The sequence below is a fragment of the Halichoeres trimaculatus genome, unplaced genomic scaffold, assembly GCF_033239565.1.
Source record: "Halichoeres trimaculatus isolate MK-OKI-2021-1 unplaced genomic scaffold, fHalTri1.1 fHalTri1_scaffold_14, whole genome shotgun sequence".
NCBI lineage: Eukaryota > Metazoa > Chordata > Actinopteri > Labriformes > Labridae > Halichoeres > Halichoeres trimaculatus.
The window spans coordinates 1,549,137-1,572,935 of NW_027437192.1; the positions used below are offsets into that span (position 1 = coordinate 1,549,137).

Below are 23,799 nucleotides of genomic sequence, written 5' to 3' on the forward strand. Positions count from 1 at the left end.
GAGATTCATTTGTAACATTTTTATATAAAATTTGACAAATATATTTCACAAATTTTTCTCTAACTCTGCAGAAAAAGTGAAGTTTTGAAGCTAAATGTGGAGAAATGTTGTTGATATTTGCAGCGTGTTACAATCGGCGCCCCCTAACTGACGGCTGTCAAACAGCGTGACGCAGCTGGCGTGATCTGCACTTTGCTCTCTGTGCGACGAGCAGCGCGTAAAAACAGGTGGAGGAGAAGAGGAGGAGGAGGAGGAGCCGAGGGAGGGGAGTTTGGCTGGAGATAGGAGAGATAGAGGGGAGAGGGAGGGAGTTAAAGAGAGGGAGAGGTGTGTGTGTGTGTGTGTGTGTGTGTGTGTGTGTGTGTGTGTGTATGCGGTCCAGCCTCCCTCCGTCTCTCTCTGCGCTGTGGAGCAGCAGCCAGTCCGACAGCGAAGGACGCAGCGCGCGGAGGACGAGGAGGAGGAGGAGGAGCACGGAGGAATAATCAGAGGAGACGCTGGTTTATCTTCCTCTCTGCGTGAAGTGGGATAAAAGGACAGCTGGAGGAAGAGGAGAAGAAGAAAAAGGAGGAGGAGGAGGTGTCATTGCAGCAGCACACGCGCATGTGTGTGTGTGTGTGTGTGTGTGCACCTGTGTGTGACTCGACTCTCGCTGGATTAGGAGTAAACCTGGGATTCTGATCACGAGGAGTTGCTCGCTGCTGTTTCGTCTGTTGCACCTCCTTCCTTCTCTCTGCCTCTCCTCCAGCCGGCTCCTCCTGTGACCGTGCCGGCTCCCTGTGACCGTGCCGGCTCCCTGTGACCGTGCCGGCTCCTCCTGTGACCGTGCCGGCTCTTCCTGTGACCGTGCCGCTCGCTGCCTACGGAGAGCAGAAGCAGATGGGTGAGTGTGTGAGATTTAGTGAGTGCGTGTGATTTAGTGAATGTGTCGAGGAGGAGGAGGAGGAGGAGGAGAAAGGGGGGGTTGCTCTTTTCCTGCTCTCCTCTGCTGCTTTCACCCCCCCCTCCTCCTCCTCCTCCTCCTCTTCATCCATCACTCTTTCCCTCCATCATTTGCTCTTTTTCCATTATTCCCACCTTCTTCTCCTTCCTCCCCGGCTCGTCTCTCCTGTAGCCATCACTCATTTGCACCATCAGCCAGGCAACACACACACACACACACACACACACACACACACACACGCTCATGCATACACAGATTCGTGCACCGTAACCTGGAAGTCTTCTCCTCCACAGCCCGAAGCGAGGAGGCGTCAGACCCGACAGAAAATCAACAAACGGGGGTCGAACCCCGATAATCCCTCCATCCTCCTCTTCATCCATCACTCCTCTGCCTCATCACACACACACACACACACACACACACACACACACACACACACACACCTCCTCCATCCTCTCCTCCACCTCCGGTAAAGCAGATGCTCACACACACTCAGGTGTTTTGAGTGTATGTGTGTGTGTGTTTTATTCACTCATCAGCAGCCTGTTGGTATCCGCCTGTTACACACCAGCTCTGCTCCAGCTGAACCTGGCGGCTGCTGTCACACACACACACTCACACACACACATACACACACACACACACACACACACACACACACACACACAGATTCACAGGATGAATAATTCAGCGGATAAAAAGCGCTCACATCCTAAAACGTCCCCTGAGTTCTCATTTGCAGCTGAAACGTTGTTAATTGTCGTGTTGGAAACAGACGAGTGATTGTTGACGAGGTTTTCATCAGCTCGCCGTTCGCCGCCGCCGCATGAGGAAGCGCTGAGGGATCACACACTCAGGAGCGTGTGGAGCTTTGGTTTGTTGCTTCTTATTTATCAGGGGTTAAAAACAAAGCAGCGTGGGTTCAGTTTAATCTGCGGAATGACGTCAGATGAGGCCGTCAGGGGCTTTTATTTTGAAAGGATCGACCGTGCAACTTCAAGAGCAACAGGAAGAACTTAAAAAAAAAAAAAAAACTTTCATTTTTGTCAAAGTAGACTGGATTTTTCTCCAAGCTTCCTGTTTTCACCGACAACTTAGGTCAAGTGGGACAGGAAGTGCTGCATAGGACCCACATAAAAACAACCAGTGACTTTCAAAATAAAACAAACTACAACAACAAACCGACATATAAGTGGAGCCAGACCAGGACTCAACAGGTCTGAGGTTTTACCGCCCAACATGGACGAAGAGAGACTCATCAATGGAGTCTGACTGCAGACAGATCTGGTGTAATTGAGGCGTCCCTGCTTTCCAAAACAAATGCACATCCCAGCAAGGCGACACATCTTTACGACAGTGGAGAAACGGAGTCTTCACCCCATTAAAAACAGAACATCAGCTTTGATCCTTTCCGTTAATCCACCAGTTAGGTCGAGTGGGACAGGAAGTGAACCACATAAAAACAACCAGTGACTTTCAAAATAAAACAAACTACAACAACAAACGTACGTAATAAGTGGAGTTAACTTTTAAAATTTCTTGCAAATAACATCTTGATGAATGTTTTATTTTTGATTCTTGCATTATTTTCTTTTGCACACACAGAAAAAAAGATTTATTCAATTGATAACTAAAAACAGGTGTTACTAGTTTGTCCACTCTGAGCTGCTGTAGAAACATGGCAGCCTCCATGAGAGGGGCCATGCTGAGTCTTAAGTGAACAAAACAAAAGGATTTCAGGTGATTTTATACTATTTTCACTGTGCATATGAGTTAAGTCTGCTCTGATTACTGTTGCTGAATTTGGCGTACTGTGCCTTTAAATAACAGGAAATACTAACATGGGAGCTCACCCTCAAGATGAAAGTGTTTGGTGTTTGAAAAATTAGGAATTTTCTATCAGTTGAAACTTTCTCTTTGTCTCCTCAGTAAAGATTGTTGCTAATGGCTCAGTAAATATAGAGACAAAGGGGCCGTTCACATGACAACGTTTTTAGGGTGAAACGTTGGAGTTTTGTTGCGTTTCGGCCTCTTGTTTACACGGAAACAGCGTTTCAGCCGACCTACAGATGCACAGTTTCATTTAGCAGACGCTTTTGTCCAAAGCGACGTACAACACAAGCAAGAATTTAGACAGAAGGAAAACCTAGTTAGTGCGACAACAGTGATACAAGTTATTCTGCTTTTCTTTTTTTATATATATAGAATAATGTAGCCAACAAACCATAATTAACTGATGCAAAAATAAAGTTCAACCTTCAACAACATTCAGTAATTAGTGCTGAAAATTCACTAAGAGCTGGGGGACAATGAGGAGAAGACTCAGGCCCCGTTTATACGACAACGTTTCATCTGAAAACACTGAGACGCAGTGAAAAGGAAGTGAAAAAATCTGCGCTGTAGTGAGCATGCCAGGCCTGTAGGTGGTGCTATAACTGTCTCATCCAGAAGCAGCTTTTGGTAGATCATCACTGAAGTAGAGTTGGGCTGATCATCTGGTGTGTTGGTGAATGCTCAGAGCAGAAGTGGAGCAACAGATGCTCATTTAGTTAAAGACAGACACATATTCAGCAGATTGAGCAGAACAAGCTCAACGCGGTCGATCACGACGATCATAACAACGGTACTGTCGTCTTTTTGTATGTGCTCGCGCGAGGCGGAGTGTGATGTCAGCGTTTCCACTGAAAACGCGCAACGGCAACGGTGTCGGCAGCATTTCAGAAAAATACCACTCTGGAGGCCGTTTTCAAAAGTTTGCATTTTAAGTCGGCTGAAACGCTGTTTCCGTGTAAACACGAGGCAGAAACGCAACAAAATTTTTGCGTTTCACCCTAAAACAGTTGTCATGTAAACGGCCCCTTAGATTAAGGCCTACGTGTTCCCTGAACAGATGAGTTTTCAGACGTCTCTTAACCTCTTAAGACCCGAGCTTTTGTCTGGTGTGCATTTTTTAATTCACCTTGCTATTTTGGATAAGTAAGACCTAATAAGTATAATGACTAAACTTGGTCTTTGTATGGGAATTCTGATTATTTGTGTTTTGAGTTCTCTATTAGGTGTTTGTTAGTAGTGTTATTGTACTTAAATATGTTGTTTTTTCCACTAAAAAGGGTGTAATGTTGTGATTTCACCAAAAGATGAAGGGGGCAGTGTCCCTAAATGTGGCTAATCAGTCAAAGTTTTAAAAAATGATGTCCCTGATGGACACTGGGTCTTAAGAGGTTACAGTAGAAAGGGACTCTGTGGGTCGTATAGAGTTAGGTAATTTATCCACCATTTGGGAACAACAGAGGAGAAGAGTCTGGCTAGAGATTTGGAGCCGCGCTGGGCTAAACCTGAGACACAAACTTTTGAAAACGGCGACAGAGTGTTTTTTTTCTGAAACAGTGCAGCCGTGTAAACAGCAAGCCAGAGTTTTCAGTGGAAACGTTTACGTCACGCTCTACTTCATACACCCAACAATTCAACAGCACCGTTATTATGATCGTGGTGATCGACTGTGTTGAGCTTGTGCTGCTCCTAGCATTCACCAATTCACCAGATGATCGGCTCAACTCTACTTCAGAAGAGATCTACCAAAAGCTGCTTCTGGATGAGACAGTTATAGCGCCACCTACAGGCCTGGCATGCTTACTACAGCGTTTCCGTGTAAACACAGATTTTTTCACTGCGTATTTGCGTTTTGGGGTGAAGCATCGTCGTGTAACTTGGGCCAGAGTCTCTCAGCTGCAGTCGGAGCAGGAGACAGCGTGCACATGAATCTGATGTGTGTCTCTTACATCACTTTTGCTGATATTAAGACATTAGAATTGTCATTAAGCGACTTGTTTCCTCACAGAGAAGTTGAAAACACTAAACTCATTCATCTTTTTAATGCGTTACATTAAACCCACGGTGAGGACTGAACAGGAAGCTGCTCCTCTCTGCAGACAAACTCTCTCTGTGTTTGTTTCTGACGGTTTTATCCAGGATCAGAGTTTCAGATGAACAGGATCAACCCGTGAAGAAACTCTTTACTTCCTGTTTAAGCTCACACACGTGTGTTGAAGCGCTAGAGCAGACGCCTCCTGCAGGACGCTCTCTCAGTGATTATGCGTATTATGTGTACTTAAGAGCTGCCGACGGTCCTCTTTAACGAAGAGCCGCTCAGGCGCTGTGTTTGACACCAAACCTCGACGCAGGACGGAATAATTTGCAGACGTTTGGAGGAAGAAAAAGCAGCAGGGCTGAACGTTTCTCAAGGACGGGAGAAAAATAAACGTGTTCACAGGAGGGAGAAGAGACTTTTCCCCCGACCTTTGGTCGTCTTTGACTTCCTGAATGTCTGCAGTAGCTTTTCTCTCTCAGTCGTAACAGTCAGGAGTGTTTTTAGCTGTAATCTCCTCTAAATATGAGCTGTGCCGAGCTCCAAACTAAAACACACAGAACTGAAACCCGCTGCTCTGAAACATCAATAAATACTTTCTCTCTGATCCAGAAAATTAAAAAGAAAAGCTGCCAAATCTCCACAATGCTTTAAATTTACAACTAATATTGGATCCAGTTTATTTTTCTCTGATCACAGTCAAAATAAGAACTTTGGCTGCCCTTCAAAATAAAAGACAGACGACTCAAATTTCACTCGACGCTGAAACCACAGAGGTTTGAAACAAGATGAGTTTATGACACTTTAACTTTCAGACTCCTTAAAAAAACAGCAACTTTCTCTGTGTCAATGAGCCAGGTGTGACTTTCCTCTGGCCTTTGATTGAAAAGTCTTGGCTTAACAACGTTTTGTGGGCACTGACCAGTCCCTCCAGGATGTTGAAGCCTTTTTTTGGGATTGTTGAGGCTAAAACTGCTGATTTCATGGCAGAAAAAAATCAGAAAAATTGCAATGTTTTGATGTTTTTCCAAGTTTTTTTGCAATGAAAATGCAGTAGTGAGCAAAAATTATAATGCTAGTTGCGTTTTGCAAAAGTCCATGGCTGAAATATTCCAGGACTGATGGCTACAATTAGTGAAACTCAAGGGGGCGGGTCAAACTATTCTGATTGGTCAAATTTGAGAATTTGTTCTGGGGATTGGATCAAATTGTACGGTCGCCCTGAATTCACCGGGATTGGTTGAATTTGGGTGAATTGACCTATGGCTAAGCCCCGCCCCCTCCACTCACTCAGGCAAACAAGAAATAATCAGTTTGACAACCTTTGTTATCTCAGCTGTTACAGATAAGCTACTGAAGCTACAGCCGTGTTTCCACCAAGGAGTCCGGTTTGGTCCAGTATGATTTGGCACGGCTTGGTACAGTTAAGCCTGATCCTGTTTGCGTTTCCACAGCATGATGCAGATGCCGAAAGCCCCAGCTGTTAAACAACAGCATGACGACGTAGCAGTTTACCCCGCTATTAAATCCAACGAAGAAGAAAAACGCGACACAGTAAACAAAGAGCACAGATGAAAACATTCAGCATTTCATCTTCTTTGTGATTGGCATGTAGCTCATGTTGAAAAGTGCAATAAAACTTTGTTTCAGAGAAGTCTGTGAGCCGCCAGGAGAAATACAGCCGCTGTCACACAGGAAGTGACGATTCTTTCCACCAATCAAAGGTCTGCAGTGTTGTTGCTCCACCTTCAGAGAGCGGATCGGTTCAGTCTGGCACCCACACGAAAGGGTCCCAAAAAGTGGGACAGTTCGTCTCTGTTATTTAGGGATCTGTCCCGGGATTAATCAGTGAAATCGCTGTAAAATGTGTGCGGTGCTGAGATGAACTGAACTGAACTGATTGGTGGAAACAGGGCTTAAGCTAATGTTAGCTTAACTAGAGCCCTTTGGAAATCAGCTAACAAGGATGTACGATCACCAAAGAACAAAAACTACAACAAAACAGGCCAATGAACTCCCAACTAACAAAGAGACATGATGAGTAACACAGCTAGGAGCTAACGCTAGGCTAACTTTAGCTAAGGTTAGAGGAAATTCGAAAGAGTCCGTCAGACTGCGGTGGTGGTTCCAGTCTTTGACCATTTTCAAACTTAAACGAAAACCAAACTTTTGCAGTGTATCTCAGTGGACAAACAAGAAGAGACTGTCTGAGTGTATTGGAAGGCTGTGATTGGCTCATGGTGTCTGTAGGCGGGACTTAGCCATAGGTCGACTGCTGTGATTGAGAAATCACGACTTTCAGGAGAAACTGATCAACAGTGTGAGGTAAATGTTTGTTTTTCCCGCTCAGGTTCACGAAGTGATTACGCTGCATTCAGGGTTAGGGATGGGTACCGAATCAGATACTTTAACAGGTACCGACTGAATTCTGTCAAAAATATCGGGTATCGATTCATGTAAAACCAAAAGGTACCATGTTTAGGTACCTGAATGAATCCTTGTGACTGTGAGGGAGTGGAAGAGTAGTCGATTTTCCATGCTGGACATGAACACAGCGTTACAAAGTTATATATTGAAGAATAAATGTTAAATTGATTTTTTTTTATATTTCATTATTAAACAAATTGAAATTTTCTACCACATAAACACAAAAAAGTACTGAAACTTGGTACCGTTGAGTACTGGTACCGATTGCCAGGTACCGGGCATCGGTACCGTATCGTTTCAAATGTGAAAGGTACCCATCCATATTCAGAGTCAACTCAGACATTAGACTTTTCTTCCTTGGTCCCAACAGTTACCAGACCATGAGTGTGGTGGGCCCAGTCTGAGACCCCTGGTTCAGGGACTCTGGTGTGGTCTTTTTGTATGATGTACTCTGCCCGCCATCAAAGCTCCGTTTCCACCAAGTGGTCTGGTTTGGATCAGTCCAGTTTGGTACGGGTTGGATCGGTAAAGCCTGATCCTGTTTGTGTTTCCACTGCCAACCGTGCCTTTCTAGGTGGAAGGCATGTAAGCTGGATGCGGATAGCTGCGCCATATTGTACCTCACAATTAAATCCAACAAAGAAGAAAAAAGTGACTATGAGATGCTGTTCGTGACGCCAATTTTCCAAACAAACAGGAAGTTCTCTTCAGGAAGTGGCCTGGAGATTCAAACATAGCAACAGACATCACAGGAAGTGATGAGTGTTTCTAGCTCCACCTTCTGGGGTCAGGTCATTAAGTCTGGCACCCCAACAGAAGGGAACCAAAAAGTGGGACGGTACAGGTGGGAAACTTGGGGACTTGTCCTGAAAACGCCACAGAATGTGTGCCGTACCAAACCATATAGAGATCCAGCAGATGCCTTTCAAAATAAAAGCACATTTTGCTGCCACAAAGGGAAGTAAAGACACTCTCTCCTCAAAAACTTGAATTGACGACTCACAAACTGACGTTTTGAGATGATAACACTTTTGCACGGTTCAGGTGTCAGTCGTAGGTGAACCGTACGGAGCGTTGAAAACTAAACTCTTTTAATTCTGTTGCTGTTGTTTCTGGGTGAAGTGCGAGCGCCTGATTTCTCCAGAGGCGTTGGAGACTGTTAGAGGCAGGATCACGTCAGTGTTTGTGTCGTGTGTGTCAGGTGCACACACTCGTCTCCTCCCTGTGTGTGAGTGGAGCAGCCATCAGAGCCCTCAGATGTGAAAGGGGGTGGGTGGAAATCCGGGGTTTCCAGGTTTAATGTATGCGTGCTGTATTCCAGCGCGCGTTAGCCCGCTGCTGTCACTGCGGGCGACAGCCGGCGTTGATGGAGTCGACATTTGTTCTGCTCCAGTGTCGGCAGGTGTGTGTGATTAATTTAACTTTTCTGCACTCCTAAGTGTGTGTGCACGCCTGTGTGTGTTCTGATTTAGCCTGTTTGGTTGCATAAAGTCTGCGTGTGCGTGTGTGTGTGTGTGTTTTGAGTGTGTGCATAAAGTGCCAGACTCTGAATGCGACACCTTTTGCTCTACCTGCAGTCTGTCTCATATTCCTCCAACTGGAAATGTTTGCACCAAGCTGCAAACACACTCTCGCGCTCACACACACCTCTTTGGCACCTTTTCACACCCAACTGCTCGGTGACTCAACACACTGTGTACCAGAAGCAGCAGGGAGGAGAAATCACAGGTAAAAAGATCAATCATCTCACGTGTGCATAAATCAGAGTTAATGATCACGGCGATCAAATCCGTTCGCCTCGTTTCAGCCGCGCTCTGAAAACATCGATGCAGCCCAGCAGAGACAGATTTGTTTCCATGACAGCTCATTGATCCTCCTGCCTCTCACATCCATTACGTTAAATGAATCAGAAATGTTTTGATTTTTCCCTCAAAGTCCTGGAATCTCAGCAACCTCCACGCCTCTAGATGGCGCTGTCCGTTAGCTGGAACAAACAGGAGAAGGGAAAGCAGCAGAGGAGACAGAGATCTCAGGTCGGCTGATAAAGACATCTCATTTGTTCTGTCATATCACTACAGTATGCTGTATAGACTTCTCCTATGGCTGATTTGTGGGAGCTGCCATCATGGCTGGCCGCCATTACTACAGTGGAATGGTGCGGTATCTACTGCCACACGCTGGCTGTGAGAGCAGTTAAGATTTTTTGTAATGAAAGCGTCACAGAACCACAGGAGAACTGTAATCAGACGGCTATAAGACTTAAATTATATTTCACAGGTGAAAGATTTTACCCATGCCAAATACCTATCTATATGTAAAAAATAACATAAACTGGAAAAATTAGGTCAAGAGTTCACGAGTTTCAGACTCTAGTCGCGGAACAACCTCCAGAATTCACTCATAAACCACTTACAGTTATAACCAGCATGTAACAGCAACAAAACAGTTAAAATCACAAACACTGATATAGTATCAGGGCTCATAAGAGCAAGGCTGGAGCCACATATTTCAGTACAAAACTCCTCCTGAGTTAAAGACATTAAAAACCTGAACACAACCTCAGTCTGTTATTACAGCCTGTCTTTAACCCACATAACACAACCAATCCTGACATGACCGGAAAAAGTCATAATTCCATCTATTAGCTTGCAAGTTTGATAGAACACATCATAATGTATGACTAGCTGCCTAGTAACAACTAGTACTTTTGGTGATCTTCCAGTTTGCGCATTAGCTTTTCAGAACATTAGCTTTTTTAGCTATCATGAGCAGCTTGTGCGTCATGATACGTATCACAATGTGATTCATGTCATTTTATGGCGTCTTTATTATTGTGATATGTTTCATATCATGTCTCTGTATTGTGATAGTGGCATATAATGACATGTATCATATTGTGACCAGTGTTTCAGGACACTTATTACTGATAACATAGGTGAAATAGCATTTCGTGAATATTTGTTTGTGATACATATCATATCATAACTTTTGTTTCATGTCATGATTCTCATAAACCATAAGTCAAAAAACACATTGTCATTTGCGTATATTCATTCATATCAGATTACGACTTGTTGACTGTGTTACGTGTTACATAGTGACCATCATTGTCATGATTAGGTTTACACCTTGACATATGTCATGTGATACACACGATAAGTCCAACATGTCATGACTCATACCATAACATGAGGTTCATGTAAATTAGAGGTGTGAAAAAATATATATTTTGTAATACTTTGACCTCTAGTACAATAATATTTTAACTCTTAATATTGACATTTTTGTAGAAAATAATAACTAATATTTTATCAGAGTTGGAAGTTGTTGTTTTTTTAACTGTGTGGAATATGGCATTATATCACATTATTGTGATATATCATGAAACTATCGTATCATGACCCAAGTATTGTGAAACGTATTCTATGAACAGGTTCTTGCCAAACCCACCCCTAATGCAAATCATGATAAATATGACAAGACTTAGTATCATGATAAATTTCCTATTGTGACATGTTCATTGTCATTCATATCATATTATAACCAAAGTATCATGATAGGTATCATGTTTTGATGTTTGCCATGTGATATGCAGCATACTGTGACTTTTAGATCTTGATTTGCATCATATAGTGAGTTAGAAATCATTATCTATATCGTGACCAGGGATGCACGATATATCGGTATCAATATCGGTATCGGCCGGTATTTACTCATTAGCTGCCATTTTCAGAGTATCTTGAACAATCTTTCTAGACCTAAATAATCTTATTTTCTTTGATTATGCAAACACCAAAACCACCTCAGAAGAGTGGAATCTCTTCTTTTTTATCTCTCTTCCTGTTTTTGATCCAAAAAAAAAAAAATGTTTTTTTTTCTTTTGGTTGTGTTCATCTCAGGCGCTCCATCTTTTGATGGTTATAATAGTTTTGTATTTGTCATTACAGATTAGTTTTTATTAGTTTTAGAGCAGAGATTCTAGTTTTTATTTAGTTTTCATTTTTGCAACAAGGCTTAATTTTAGTTTCAGTTTCAGTTTAGTTTTAGTTTTTCATACCTTATTAACCAGATGCAGGATTCAAAAAGGTCTGAGTAAATATTTTGTAAAACTGTTTATTTTCCAGTCCAACATAGTGCTCACTGCTCAGTCAATGCTGATACTGAACTGTTGGCTGCTGCCTTAAACACAAGAAAATAATATAAACTTAATACAAAAAATATAAACAGAAATTATATAAAAATAGTGTTAACATAAATTACATAAAAATAATATAAACATAAATTAAATAAAAATAGTAAAAACTTAAATTAAATAAAAAATAATGTTAACATAAACTACATAAAAATAATATAAACATTAATTATACTAAAATCATATAAACATAAATTATATAAAACAATATAATCTGAGCTTTAATAATTAGAAACTTGGACTCTGTAATAATAAAGTCAGACTCACATAAATTAAACTGTTACAGATGCTCTGATTCACTGCTCCACTACTCAAAAACTATAACTAGGAACATTTAGTCTTTAATTTTGGTTAGTTTCAGTTAGTTTTGTGAACACAAGATACAGTTTTAGTTTACTTATGTTTTTGTTTTCTTTTCTAGTTTTTATTAGTTTCAATTTTAGTTTTAGTTTTTAGTTTCGTTTTAGTTAACTATTATAACTTTGGCCATAACAGCAATATTTATATCGGTATCGGCCAACATTTTCATATCAGTGCATCCCCAATCATGACATGACCTGTATATCATGATATATATCATGTTGTTGACCATAATAAGCATCATATCACTGCCTGTGTATCCTAACGTGCATCATATCATAACCAGATAATCATGATACGTATCAAAATGTGGCTCCTTTTTGTCATGATACAACTCACATCCCAAACCTAGACAATTCAGACCTTTATATCGTGACTTGTGTATTGTGAAATGCATTGTGCTGTTATATAATTGTACTGTTAGGTCTGTCTTTAATGAAATCATCCAGCCTGATAAAATCTAGTCTGGATACGCAGATCTTTTGTTCTGGTTGTTAATATTTCCCAGAAACTGAAGCTCTTGACCTTTTAGATTTATGTCCTTCTTGATTTACTTCATTAATCTACCGCACGTTGTGTCAAAACACTCCTCCACACACTTTAAGGAAAACCCATTTACAGTGCAGACACACACTAACACACTGGCAGAAAAATACTGTACGTGGGCGTTTAATTACGGAGGAGATAGCAGACTTCTGCGATTGGAAAAGGAGAAAGAAAGCATGCAGCAGTGAAGGCAGCGGCCAGAAGAGGCAGAAAAAGAGGATATTAATAGATGAAGGCTGTGGAGCAGCGGATCTATTTGCAGATAACAGGAGCCAATCTTTGAAAGCGTGGAGTAAAAGTGGGGGAGGATGGAGTAAAATCAAATACGACGAGAAAGACGCCTACGAGCCGACATGAAGGAGTGTTAAAGAGACAAAACAAAACCACAACCAGGTTTTTCTAAGGCAGGACGTCGTCAGCGTACGGGACGTTTTCCTCCTCCTGATGCTCTGATGACCTGAGCCAAGGAGACACCAAGAGCGAGGGAAGGAGACAAACAGAGGAGGCAGCTGGGAGAAAGAGAGGATGATAATGAAGGAGGAGAAGTTGACTGATGGAGCCGTAAATCCTCCACCGATGGCGTCAGGTGGTGATCAGCAGCTCCCATCGCGTTTTGTCTTCAGTTTATTAACCCACGTGACGCCAGCCGCCGTATATCAGCCCTCAGCTCGCCTCCCCTCGCCTCCTATGGGGACGAGCATCCATCATGTCCAACGCGCCGGATGACATCAGTTAGAAACTCGATCAGCGGCGTTTCCACGTCAGATAGGGCTGCTGCCGGGCGGCCTGAGTGAGCCGTCATGGTTTCTGTCAGCCCAACGAGTTCACGTCGAAGCTTTTACTGATGTGATGCGTGTAGAGCGTGATGTAACGGCGGTTTTAATTGGAGGCTGTCATCTTTCTGTCAAACAGGACGGGTGATATGATCCGTACCAGAGGGAAAGATGAACCCAGAGTGTGAGATTATCTTTAGATGTAGGAAAATCACCTGAAACACAGCGGGAGCAGAGAGGAGAGGAGATAAACACACATCCTCGTTTGTCCACTTCCTGTGTTTGATCCTGAAAACACTGAATCTACATCAGCACATCCCAAACCGACACGTTTCCAGCGCTCTGTGTGTTTCTGCTCTGAAAAAACGACCCGGGAATGAGCGAGAAGGGGAATGTGAGCGTGCTTCGCTAACTGTAACAAATCACCCTCACAGGGGAAGTCATTTAGGTCAGAACATTAAATTTCACAGAGAGGCTTTTTAGTCACAGATGGTTCCTGTCTCAGATGATCGGGGACAAACAGAGCTGAAACAAACTCTCACCACACGGCAAAGTTTGGGAAACAAAATATGGAAAGTGTTTGTAAATGTGCTCACAGGCTGTTTCCAAATCTGTGAGTTTTTCTCCTCCTGCTGCTGCTGCTGCTGCTGCTCTGCAGGACGGGGCTAGTTTAAGTCACATTTTCTGCTCTTTAAAGTCATAATCACTCAAAAGTCATGGCACTAAATAAGCTATATTTGATGCTTTTTTTCTGCGGCAGGGAGAGCACACCTCCCCTCTCTTTCATGTGCATTCCTAAAGGCAGGAAAAGCAGCAGCTTTCCTCTCTTTAGTATGCATTCAGCAAAGACCCCCTGGACAGAGAACACATGAGGCAACAGTGAGAAGAGCTGACAACCAAAGCCAGAGGCAGGGAGAGCACATCTCCTTCCTTATTTGTGTCCATTATTGATAAGATAAGGCAGGGGAAGCATCAGCAAGGACTCTCTAGACAGAAAACGTGGCTAGAATCAGTAACAACAGTGAGCTAGAGACTAGAGGCAGGGAGAGCACACTTACCCACTTTTTATCACATACATACATGAAAAGCCAAGGTAGGGGTGGCAGTAGCAAAGACCAAAGTGAGCATCAGTGGAAGGCCAAAGCATGAAGCAGGAAGAGAAAAACCACTTTTTCTTTGATGTGCATAAATAAAGGCAGGGAGAGCAAGAGCAAAGAGCTCCCGGGTACAGAACAGAGAAAGTATCAGTCAAAACTGTGGAAGGCCAAAGCTTAAGCAGGGAGAGCACACCTCCTCTTTCTTTTGTTCACATTTCTTTTGAGCTAAGACATGGAGAGCAGCAGCAAAAGACCTCAAGATAGGGAACGCCACAAGCATTAGTGCCAATAGTGAAAGGCCAAAGTTTGAGGCAGGGAGAGCACAGCTTTCTTCTGTGTCATTTGCAGACATAAAAAGTATAGGCAGGTTGAGCAGCAGTAAAGACCCTTCGGACAGAGAAGAGGGTGACAATCAGTTATGACAGTGGAAGACAAAAGCCTGAGGCAGGGAGAGCACACCTCCTCTCTCTTTTCTTACTGAATTTTTATAAGCCAAAGCAGGAAGAACAGCAGCAGAGACTCTGAAGACAGAGGATGAGGCTAGCATCAGCCACAACAGTGGAAGTCTAAAGCCTTTCATTATGATATAAGGCAGGGAGAGCAGCAGCAAAGACACTGAGGTCAGATTATAGGGATAGCTTCAGTAACAACAGCGGAAGACCAAACCCTGAAGAAGGAAGAGCACCCCTTGCCTCTATTTAAAGTGCATTCACTATAGAATAAGGTAGGGAGAGCATCAGCAAAGACCTCTTACATCGAGAACAGTGCTCACATCAGTAACAACAGTGGAAGACCAAAACCTGAAGAGGGAAATGTGCACCTTACCTCCCTTTTTTGTGCATTCTCTATAAGATAAGGCAGGGAGAGCATCAGCAAAGATCCTCTAGAGGACAGGGGTTGTATCAGTTACAGACCAAGGAAGGATAGAGCACAGCATTCCTTTGTGTCACATACTGGGGGGAGCATCAGCAAAGACCTTTGGGACTGAGAGCAGGTATTAGTCTGTTTTATATCTGCAGGCTTTAGAGTCTCACACTGACCACTGTGCTCTGCGCTCCGCTCTCGTTAATGTATTCTAATGAATGCAGAAACAGTCACAACACTCCCACACGTCTGCTCCTAAAGCACCCGAACATTTAGATCACAGCTTTTTAAGAATCCAGCAGCCCGACGGTACGGCTGTGACATTTCTAACACTATGTTTGCAAATGTAGAATCCACCTTTTGTTCCTGCTGCGCTGAGGACGAGTCAGGACGCCGCCACAGACGACTGTTTCTACTAAAGCAGCGTTTAGAGCAGAGTGGCTCTGTCCTCAGAGTCAGCCATCCTGCAAACCTGAGACTCTCCCAACGAAGTGGGTCTTGAGAGCTCTTTGGGCCCGCGTGGCTCGAGTAGCTCTAGAGGATGTGGTTATGGATCGTCACCTCAGAGGATGAGCAGAAGTGTTTTCATCCTCTTCCTCATTCTTAAGCTTTTTTAATCCATTTCTTTAAAACTGACCTGACATTAAAGTCTACGTTTCTCCAGCTCCTCCTTCACCATAAGTGCTTCTTGATGTTTAATGTGGAGCTGCTCAGACTGACGCTTTTATCCGCTGTGAGTCTGTTTTCTTTGACTATTTCTCAGCAGGCTCTGCGTCTGTGTTCAGAGAAAGCACCAGCTTGAGTGCACTTGTTGAGCGTCGTCTCGTTGAGAAAGGATGAACACATGCATTGTGAATTTATGTGTCACTAAATAAAGCTCCTGAAGATGAGGTCAGCTAATGCACACAGATTAAAGCCCAGGTGAGGAGGAGCTCCAGGTTTCTCTGGGTGAAAGTCTTCCTTTACGAGCGCGGCGCCTCCTGAGGACGTGTGTGAAGCGAAGCTGCAGAGCGGGTTAGTTATAGAGTCCCTCTGACATATGCTGCAGCCTGCTGTAATGTGCTCGGTGTTAAAGGTTGTCTGCTGTCTGCAGCTCTCCTCATGTGGAACCGAACAGGAGTTATACTTGACCGCCGAGGCTCCCCCCCGCCCCCCGTCCCCACCGCCGCCCCCTCGCTGCAGCCCTGCTGGGTTCTGACGGCGTTATGTAAGCGGTGAAAGTGCTACAGAACCAAAGTGTTGGGACGACCTTGGGCTGAAAGACTGCAGAGCTGCTTGTTTCGTTTGGCAGCGTGTATGTTACATCACATAAACATAATGCAGCAGCAGCAGCAGCAGGAGGAGCAGGAGGAGCAGGAGGAGCAGCAGCAGAGGCTCTGGAGCTCCTCAGAGACCTGGGCACAATGAAGAGATTAAAGCTTTCAGACCGCTGCTCTGTGCTTCAGCAGGGCTGGCATGATCCGGACTGTTCTGGCGTTAATGTGACACGTCTCTGTTTCACAGTCAACACGCAGACTTTGTTTGGCTCGGGATAAATCCTGCAGGAGAGGATTTCAGTAAAACAGACTTCCTCTCAGAGTGCTGGTCCAGGAAAGACCAGAGGACTTTCAGGACTAACATCTTCACCATCATCTCCACCAACTACTCGAAGCCCGATGTTCATCATGAGTCTGCTCCAGGTTTTTACCCCGAGTCTCATCGAGCTTTTTCTGGATTAAAGTTCAAACGGCGTCACGAAACAAGACGAGATGAGACAAGAGAAGCTGTAGAAAAGCATTAGGCGAGATATAGACTACATAAGTCATTGACTGGACCAGCTCTAGACTAGACTAGACAAACACATGGGAAGAACTCTTGACTACTTGCTCTAGACTAGACAAACTCTAGACTAGACTTAGATTTAGACTAGATAAGCTAAGGCATCCCTAGACTGGGGCTCTAGATTAGCCCTAGACTGATGAGATGAGCTCTAGAGAAGCACTAGACTTGATATTGATAAGCAGTAGAAAAAGCTCTTGACAAGATAAACTCTAGATAAAACGATATGAGTTCTAGACTAGATAAACTACAGGTTAGGTCTGGACTATGAGGACCAAGAGACTCTAAGGTCAAGATCTGGATTAGTTGACACATGCTCTAGACCAGATATGATAAGCTCTAGATGAACTATTGACTAGGTAAGTGGTAGACCAGACCAGCTTTAGACTTCGAAAGATCTAGACTACACTAGATCGGCTCTAGACAAGATAAGCCAAAGATGAGCTCTGGACTATTAGCAGCAAGAAACTCTAAGGTTAAGCTCTGGATTAGTTGAAACATGCTCTAGACCAGATATAATAAGCTTTAGATGAACTCTTGATGAGATAAGCTCTAGACCACCTTCTGACTACATAAGTTGTAGACTAAACCAGTTCTAGAATAGACTAGACAAGCTCTGGGCTTGAAAATATCTAGACTAGACTAGACTAGACTGGCTCTTGACAAGATAAGCTATATATGAGCTCTAGACAATAAGCACCAAGAGACTCTAAGGTTGAGCTCTGCATTAGTTGAAACAGACTCTAGAACAGATATAATAAGCTCTAGATGGACTCTTGACTAGATAAACTCCAGACCAGCTTCTGACTACATAAGTTGTAGACTAGACCAGCTCTAGACTTGAAAAGATCTAGACTACACTAGACCAGCTCTAGACAAGATAAGCTAAAGATGAGCTCTAGACTATAAGCACCAAGACACTTAAGGCAGAGCCCTGGATAAGCTGAAACATGCTCAAGACCAAATATAATAAGCTCGAGTTGAACTCTTGACAAGATAAGCTCCAGACCAGGTTCTGACTACATAAGTTGTAGACTAAACCCTTTTCTACACAAGACTAGATAAGCTCTAGACTTAAAAAGATCCAGTCTCAACTAGACTGGCTCTAGACAAGATTAGCCATAGATGATTTCTAGTCTAGAAGCACCAAGAGACTAAACTAGAGCTCTACATTAGTTCTGGACTACACCAATTCTAGACTAAACTAGAAAGGCACTAGGCCAGAAAAAGCTCTAAACTAGATGAGCTCTAGACCTTTAGCCCTACCAGGCTAGGCTAGAGCTCTAGATACGATGGAACAAGCTTTACAAGATGGACAAGATGAGCTCTAGATGAGCACTACACGACATAAGCGCTGGTTGAGCTATAAGCCCCAAAATGTTCGAGACTAGAGCTCTAGATTAAATGTGACAAGCTGTAGACTAGTTGAGATGAGCTGGACACAAGCACTGACTAGATGAGCTCTAGACCAGCTTCAGACTACATCAGTTTAAGACTAGACAAGCTCTATACCAGACTCGAAAAGCTCTAGACTAGATAAATTCTAGGCTATAAACTCTAGCAGACTCTAGATTAGAGCTCTTAATTGGACAAAAAAAACCTTTAGACTGGATGAGATGAGCTCTAGATAAGCATGAGATGAGAAATTATCAAGATGAGCTGAAGTCTAGATAAGCTATGGATGAGGCTCTGGACTATAAAAGCTCTAGATGAGCTCGTCTGAAATGATGAGGTCATCACAGTGAGTTTCTAACTGCTTCCTGACACATTGAAAAGGCGGGCCTCAAACACTGAGGTCTACACATAGCTCTGCCTCCAGAGGGCTGGCCAATCAGAGTGAAGAGGGTTGCTGAGAGGGAGGTCTTAAAGGGACAGGAACTTAAATAAGAGTGTATGAACCACCAGTGACAGATGCTGTAAAGATACTACGGGGGCCCCAGAGGGTCAGAATAAAGACTAATAGATTAAATACCCTCCGTTTAGAGAAAAGACGGTTTCAGTGCTGTACCAGAAAGAGCTCCACAGCTGCACAGAAACGGCACATCGTGGACGTTGATAAAGGCTGTGTCTCAAACACTGGTGTGACCTACATTTCAGATTTTCTCCTGTTCCTCCTGCTTCTGATTCTTATTTTTCAGACACTACGAGTGAGTCTGCAGAGAGCATCCTGGAGAGCAGCGTGGTATCAGCTCTGCCCGTCACACTGCGCTGCTCTCACTACACTTCACATTACGCAACAAGTTAGTGTGCGGCATTAAAGCAGCATGTTCCCCTCTCTGCAGCGAGCCGCCTGTGTGAGTCAGCTCGCTGTAATGGGGAGATTAAAAAACACAGTTTGGAGCACGGAGAGTTTCTTTTTTATTAAGCCGCTCGATTTGTTTTCCTCCTCACAGTACAGGTTAGCTTTCAGAGGACGCTGTGAAATTACAGTTATTACAATAACTCCAAAGTGTGTGGATGTTTTCAGAGCTCATTAATTGAGACGGTGCTGTAATTATCACCCAGAACTGCTCCTCATCGTATCTCTGAACATCGATTTATGACTCAGTACTAACTGCAAAGTGTTTGTTCGTCACGGTACATCAGGAACACCACGAGGATGCCTCTACAGACTGAAATGATAACCAGTTATCAACAAATAAAGCTGATCAGACCACAAATCTTTCATGAGCCAGACTGTTAACGTGTTGTTTCCAGTGTGGATGTGGTTTCTGGTGTTTCTAGGTAGGATAGAAAATACTTGAGTTTTCCTTGAGGGTAAATTCAGGAGGAGTCACAGCAGCAATCCAGAAAACAAAAGTAAGGAAGTGTATAGAAATGGTCCATAAGAAAAAAGATGCTGACAGCTTGTCCATCATTGTCCAGTCAGCCAGCCTCCACCTCCACAGGGTAAGTTCTTCCAATGTGGCGTTGGTGTCTGGTGTTAGCACTGTTAGCCATGTCTGTGAATAGCATGATGCTACTCTGCCTTCTGGTATTCCCTCTGTTGCTGGGTTAGCACAGCTAGCTCGTCCATCTTATTGGAGATAGATCTTACGTTCCCAATAACGATGGATGGAAGGACAGGTCCATGTCGTCACTTCTTAGCTCACACCTGAGAACCAGCACGTCGTCCTCACCTCCTTCTCCTCACCTTGTGGGAAACATCCGGCCTAGCACCAGTTAGCATTGATATGCTACAGGCTGCTAACAGCTGATTCCACATGTAAACAATGCAGCCATGGTTATATGTAGGATCTCCAGACAAACACAGGAGAAAAAACAAGCAAAAACATCACTAAGAACACAAAAAGTTTGGTTTACACGACCAACAAATGAGCCATACAAAGTAATGATCCACTCCAAATACAAAGATTACGAAAAAAAGACGAAAAAATTACAAGAAACAGGAAAAGAAGACAACAGGCAGCCACAACCAACAGGACTTTACAGATCCGACCCGTACCAAACTGGACTGATCTGTACTGGACCACTTGGTGGAAACAGGATTTGAAGGAGCTACAGTTTTTAAGAATAATTTTAACAGAATTTGACAATAATATTGACAGTTTCTTACTAGGAAAGATCTTTTCCATATGTTACTTTTTTACTTCATTGACAGTAATAGTTCAACCCTCATCTCAAGTTAGACTTTGACTCTAGAGACATGAGTGATAAGAGTGATACGTCTGGATTCGCTGGATTCCCACACCAAAGATGATCCTCTCCTGGTCCATGTTGGGCTGTAAAACCTCAAACCTGTTGATTCTGGTTTGGCTCCGCTCGTTATGTCGGTTTGTTGTTGTAGTCAAGATAAAAACCATCTGGTTTGGACACAGTTTGTTTTATTTTAAAAGTCTCTGGGTGTTTTTAGGTAGTTTCTGTGAACTACTTCCTGTCTAGCTCAATCTTCTGGATCCAGTGTGAGCTGACAGACTGACCTGAATGTAAACCTGTCGGACCCGGCGCGGTGAAGCTGTACTGGAGACCGTCTGGTGGATTTCAGCCTTAAAACCAACTGTTCCTCTCAGTATTTCCTCTTCCTCTGCTGCCTTCCTGTCTCATCATTAACATATTTCCTCTTCCCCCTCGCGCTCCTCTGAGACCTCATCTTTCTTTCTTCTTCTCTGTGTCTTCATGTTTTTGTTGTTCTTTATTTGTTTCCCTCCGTGTTCTTGCTCTTGTCATTTAGCAGCTTTTATCGACTCAGTCATGTCTTCGCTTGTCGGCTTTGTTTGATTTTTCCAGCGTTGGTTCTTTATTTATTTATTTATTTATTTATTTTTGCTGGAACAACTTCTTTAATCCTCTCTGTTGTCTGTATCTCCCCTCTTTAACTGCCGAATGGGAACCACGTCTTGGCGTTTTGTTTTCCTTTCATGATTTATTATTTTCTCCGCTGCGTGGAAAGAAAGATTAAAATGTCTTACTCCTGTTTTTTAACTCAGAATGACTTCTGACGGGTAAAACAGAAACAGGGAGAAACCTCGCCTCTTCAACGTCAGAAACAACATTAGAGAAGTCACATGGAAAAGGCACATTTTAATCTCGTTATCCTGAGATAATGAGATAATCAGCTGTTTCTCTGTGCTTTTTGTAGAAAAAAAAAAACAAAAAACAAAGGAAAGAACAGAACAGGACAGAAATAGGCTCCATTTACCTCAATCATGTGGGCGGCAGCAGAAAGGCACCTCGGCACCTCGGCTACTGGCTAATGATGGTGATTAACCCACGGATTTGCTTTTTAAATCAGCACGAAATTATCCCAGAAAAAAAAAAAAAATCACCCTGTTTCTGTTTTATCTGAGAAAAGCTTGTCCAGAACTGAGAAGTTAAAAGAATAAATATTGAATCATGACCTTTCAGGGCTTCTGTACAAACTTTCAAGACCAGTAGGAAATTTTAAGGAATTAACATTTTGCTCCGTTGGATTTAAGTGGGAAAAAGTGGGTTGCAGTGTTGCCACAGTTACCCTGAAAAGGTGATCTGATTACTTGATTTTCAGAGTAACTTAGCAAGATTACAAGTTACTTTTAAGTTACATTAAACAGCTGCCAACAACACCTCCCACGGCCTCATAGAGCTGCACCGTTTGGCAAAATTCTGCGTTTGTGGTTTTATTAAATAATAATCTAAATCTACTTGTTTTGTTATAGAAGAACAGTCAGAAATTATTGGTTGTTGTGTTTTATGAATATCACAATTAAAAACAAAAAAATTCTATTTTATACATTTTTAATTTCTAAAATTAAGTTGAATTTCAGTTTCAATTTTAATTTAATTTTCTTGTCAATTTTTTTTAATCAGTATTCTTTTTCTTTCTTTCTTTCTTTATTTATTTTTATTTAATTATTTATTTTTATTTTATTTTATTTTTAAAACTGTTACTATAATAAAGTCATAATAATGAAATAAAAATTAATCAAACTTCAGAGTAAAGCCACTGCTTTGTCTTTGGTAAGGTTTCTTCTTTTCTAATTCATCACAAATATGACTTTTTATCTCTAACTTTTGACCTTTATCTCATAATTATGAATTTTATCTCATGATTTTTATCACATAATTATACTTTTTAATCTCATAACTATGACCTTATTATCTCAAAAAGCTATTGTGCTAACTCTGGCATATTTACATTAAAGCTTTTGCTGATATGTTGATCAATATGCATTGTCCTAATTTAAATAAATAAAAAAAGAAAGAAATAAAATAATAAATTTGACTTTTTATTTTTATATTTATACTGCTTTAACTGGCGGCATGGGCTTCCATCCTTTGTACAAATAAGAAAATTTAAAAATGATATTGGAATAAAGGCTCCCATAATCCCCTGGGGTTTGATCAGGGTACCCCAGTCTAAAACCTCTGGACACGCCCCTGCTCGTCAGCGCGTGCCTCGTTGCAGGTGGCACGCGCGGTGTCCTCAGCTCGTTAACGGATGGAGTTAAGCTAAACGGAGGGTACAGCTCATGGAAAAGAGAGATTTACAGTGAAAAACAGGACTCACCTTTCCCCAGGTAAAACTCAGACACCTTCTCCATCATTTTTGACCGTGTGTGTTACACTTGAGTCGTCCTCATGCTGAAAACGCGACTTCTTGACGGCGCGTACGTGACTCCCGTCTGTTTACCGAGGTAAACGGAAAATACTCTGAATAGAAGAGTAACGCTCAGTGAGGTGGATAACTAACTCTCATTTGATTACTAGTTTGGAAATAGTAACGCGTTAAATCACTCGGTATTGAAGAAAGGAGTCTTTTAGAGTGAAACGTCCCGGTGTTCTGTCATTTTCTGCTAATCATCGAAAGTTGCTAGGTTGTGATTCAGCGCATGCGCTCTACCTCAGTAGTGTCCCGCCCACAGTTTATGGCTCCCCGTGAGTACTGGGAGGATTATTTGATGGAGGTAACTGAACTATCAACATATACTCCACCTACGTTTTTGATTTTTTAGGAACAAACGTTTTTGATGAAACAGAAGAAAATTAGAAGGTTGTTTAAAAAAAAAAAAAAAAAAAAAAAAAAAAAAAATCATGGTAATGTTAGCACAATGAATGAATGAATTACTTTATTTTTATACATGTAGATGACAAGTTAAACAGTGAGTAATACCAATAAATGGTATCAGAAAAATTGAAAAAAGAACAAGACTATCACTGAAATTTTAAATGATATGATACCAATGTCCAATTCCTGGTAATCCGTACTGGAACTTAACGGTACTAATATTGGGTACTTTTTTGTGTTTATGTGGTTGAAAAAAATCAATTTGTTCAATGATAATTGTAAATTATTTTCAGTTTAACATATTTATTCTTCAATATATAACCTTGTAATGCTGTGTTCATGTCCGACATGGAAAATCTCCTACTCTTCCACTCCCTCACAGTCACAAGGATGCAGTCGGTATCCAAACGTGGTACCTTTTGGGTTTACG

The 23,799-nt window shown here is 42.4% G+C and overlaps 1 protein-coding gene across 4 annotated transcripts in view; it reads left to right on the forward strand.

The window, feature by feature from the left end:
- The first annotated feature begins 414 nt into the window (after positions 1–414).
- Positions 415–23,799, forward strand: part of LOC141802741 (glutamate receptor ionotropic, kainate 5-like) — a 302,416-nt gene continuing 279,031 nt past the window's right edge. For all 4 annotated transcript variants that reach the window (XM_074686437.1, XM_074686439.1, XM_074686438.1 and 1 more), the window contains exon 1: positions 415–883. The gene's annotated coding sequence lies outside the window, so the exon portion shown is untranslated. The remainder of the gene's footprint in view (positions 884–23,799) is intronic.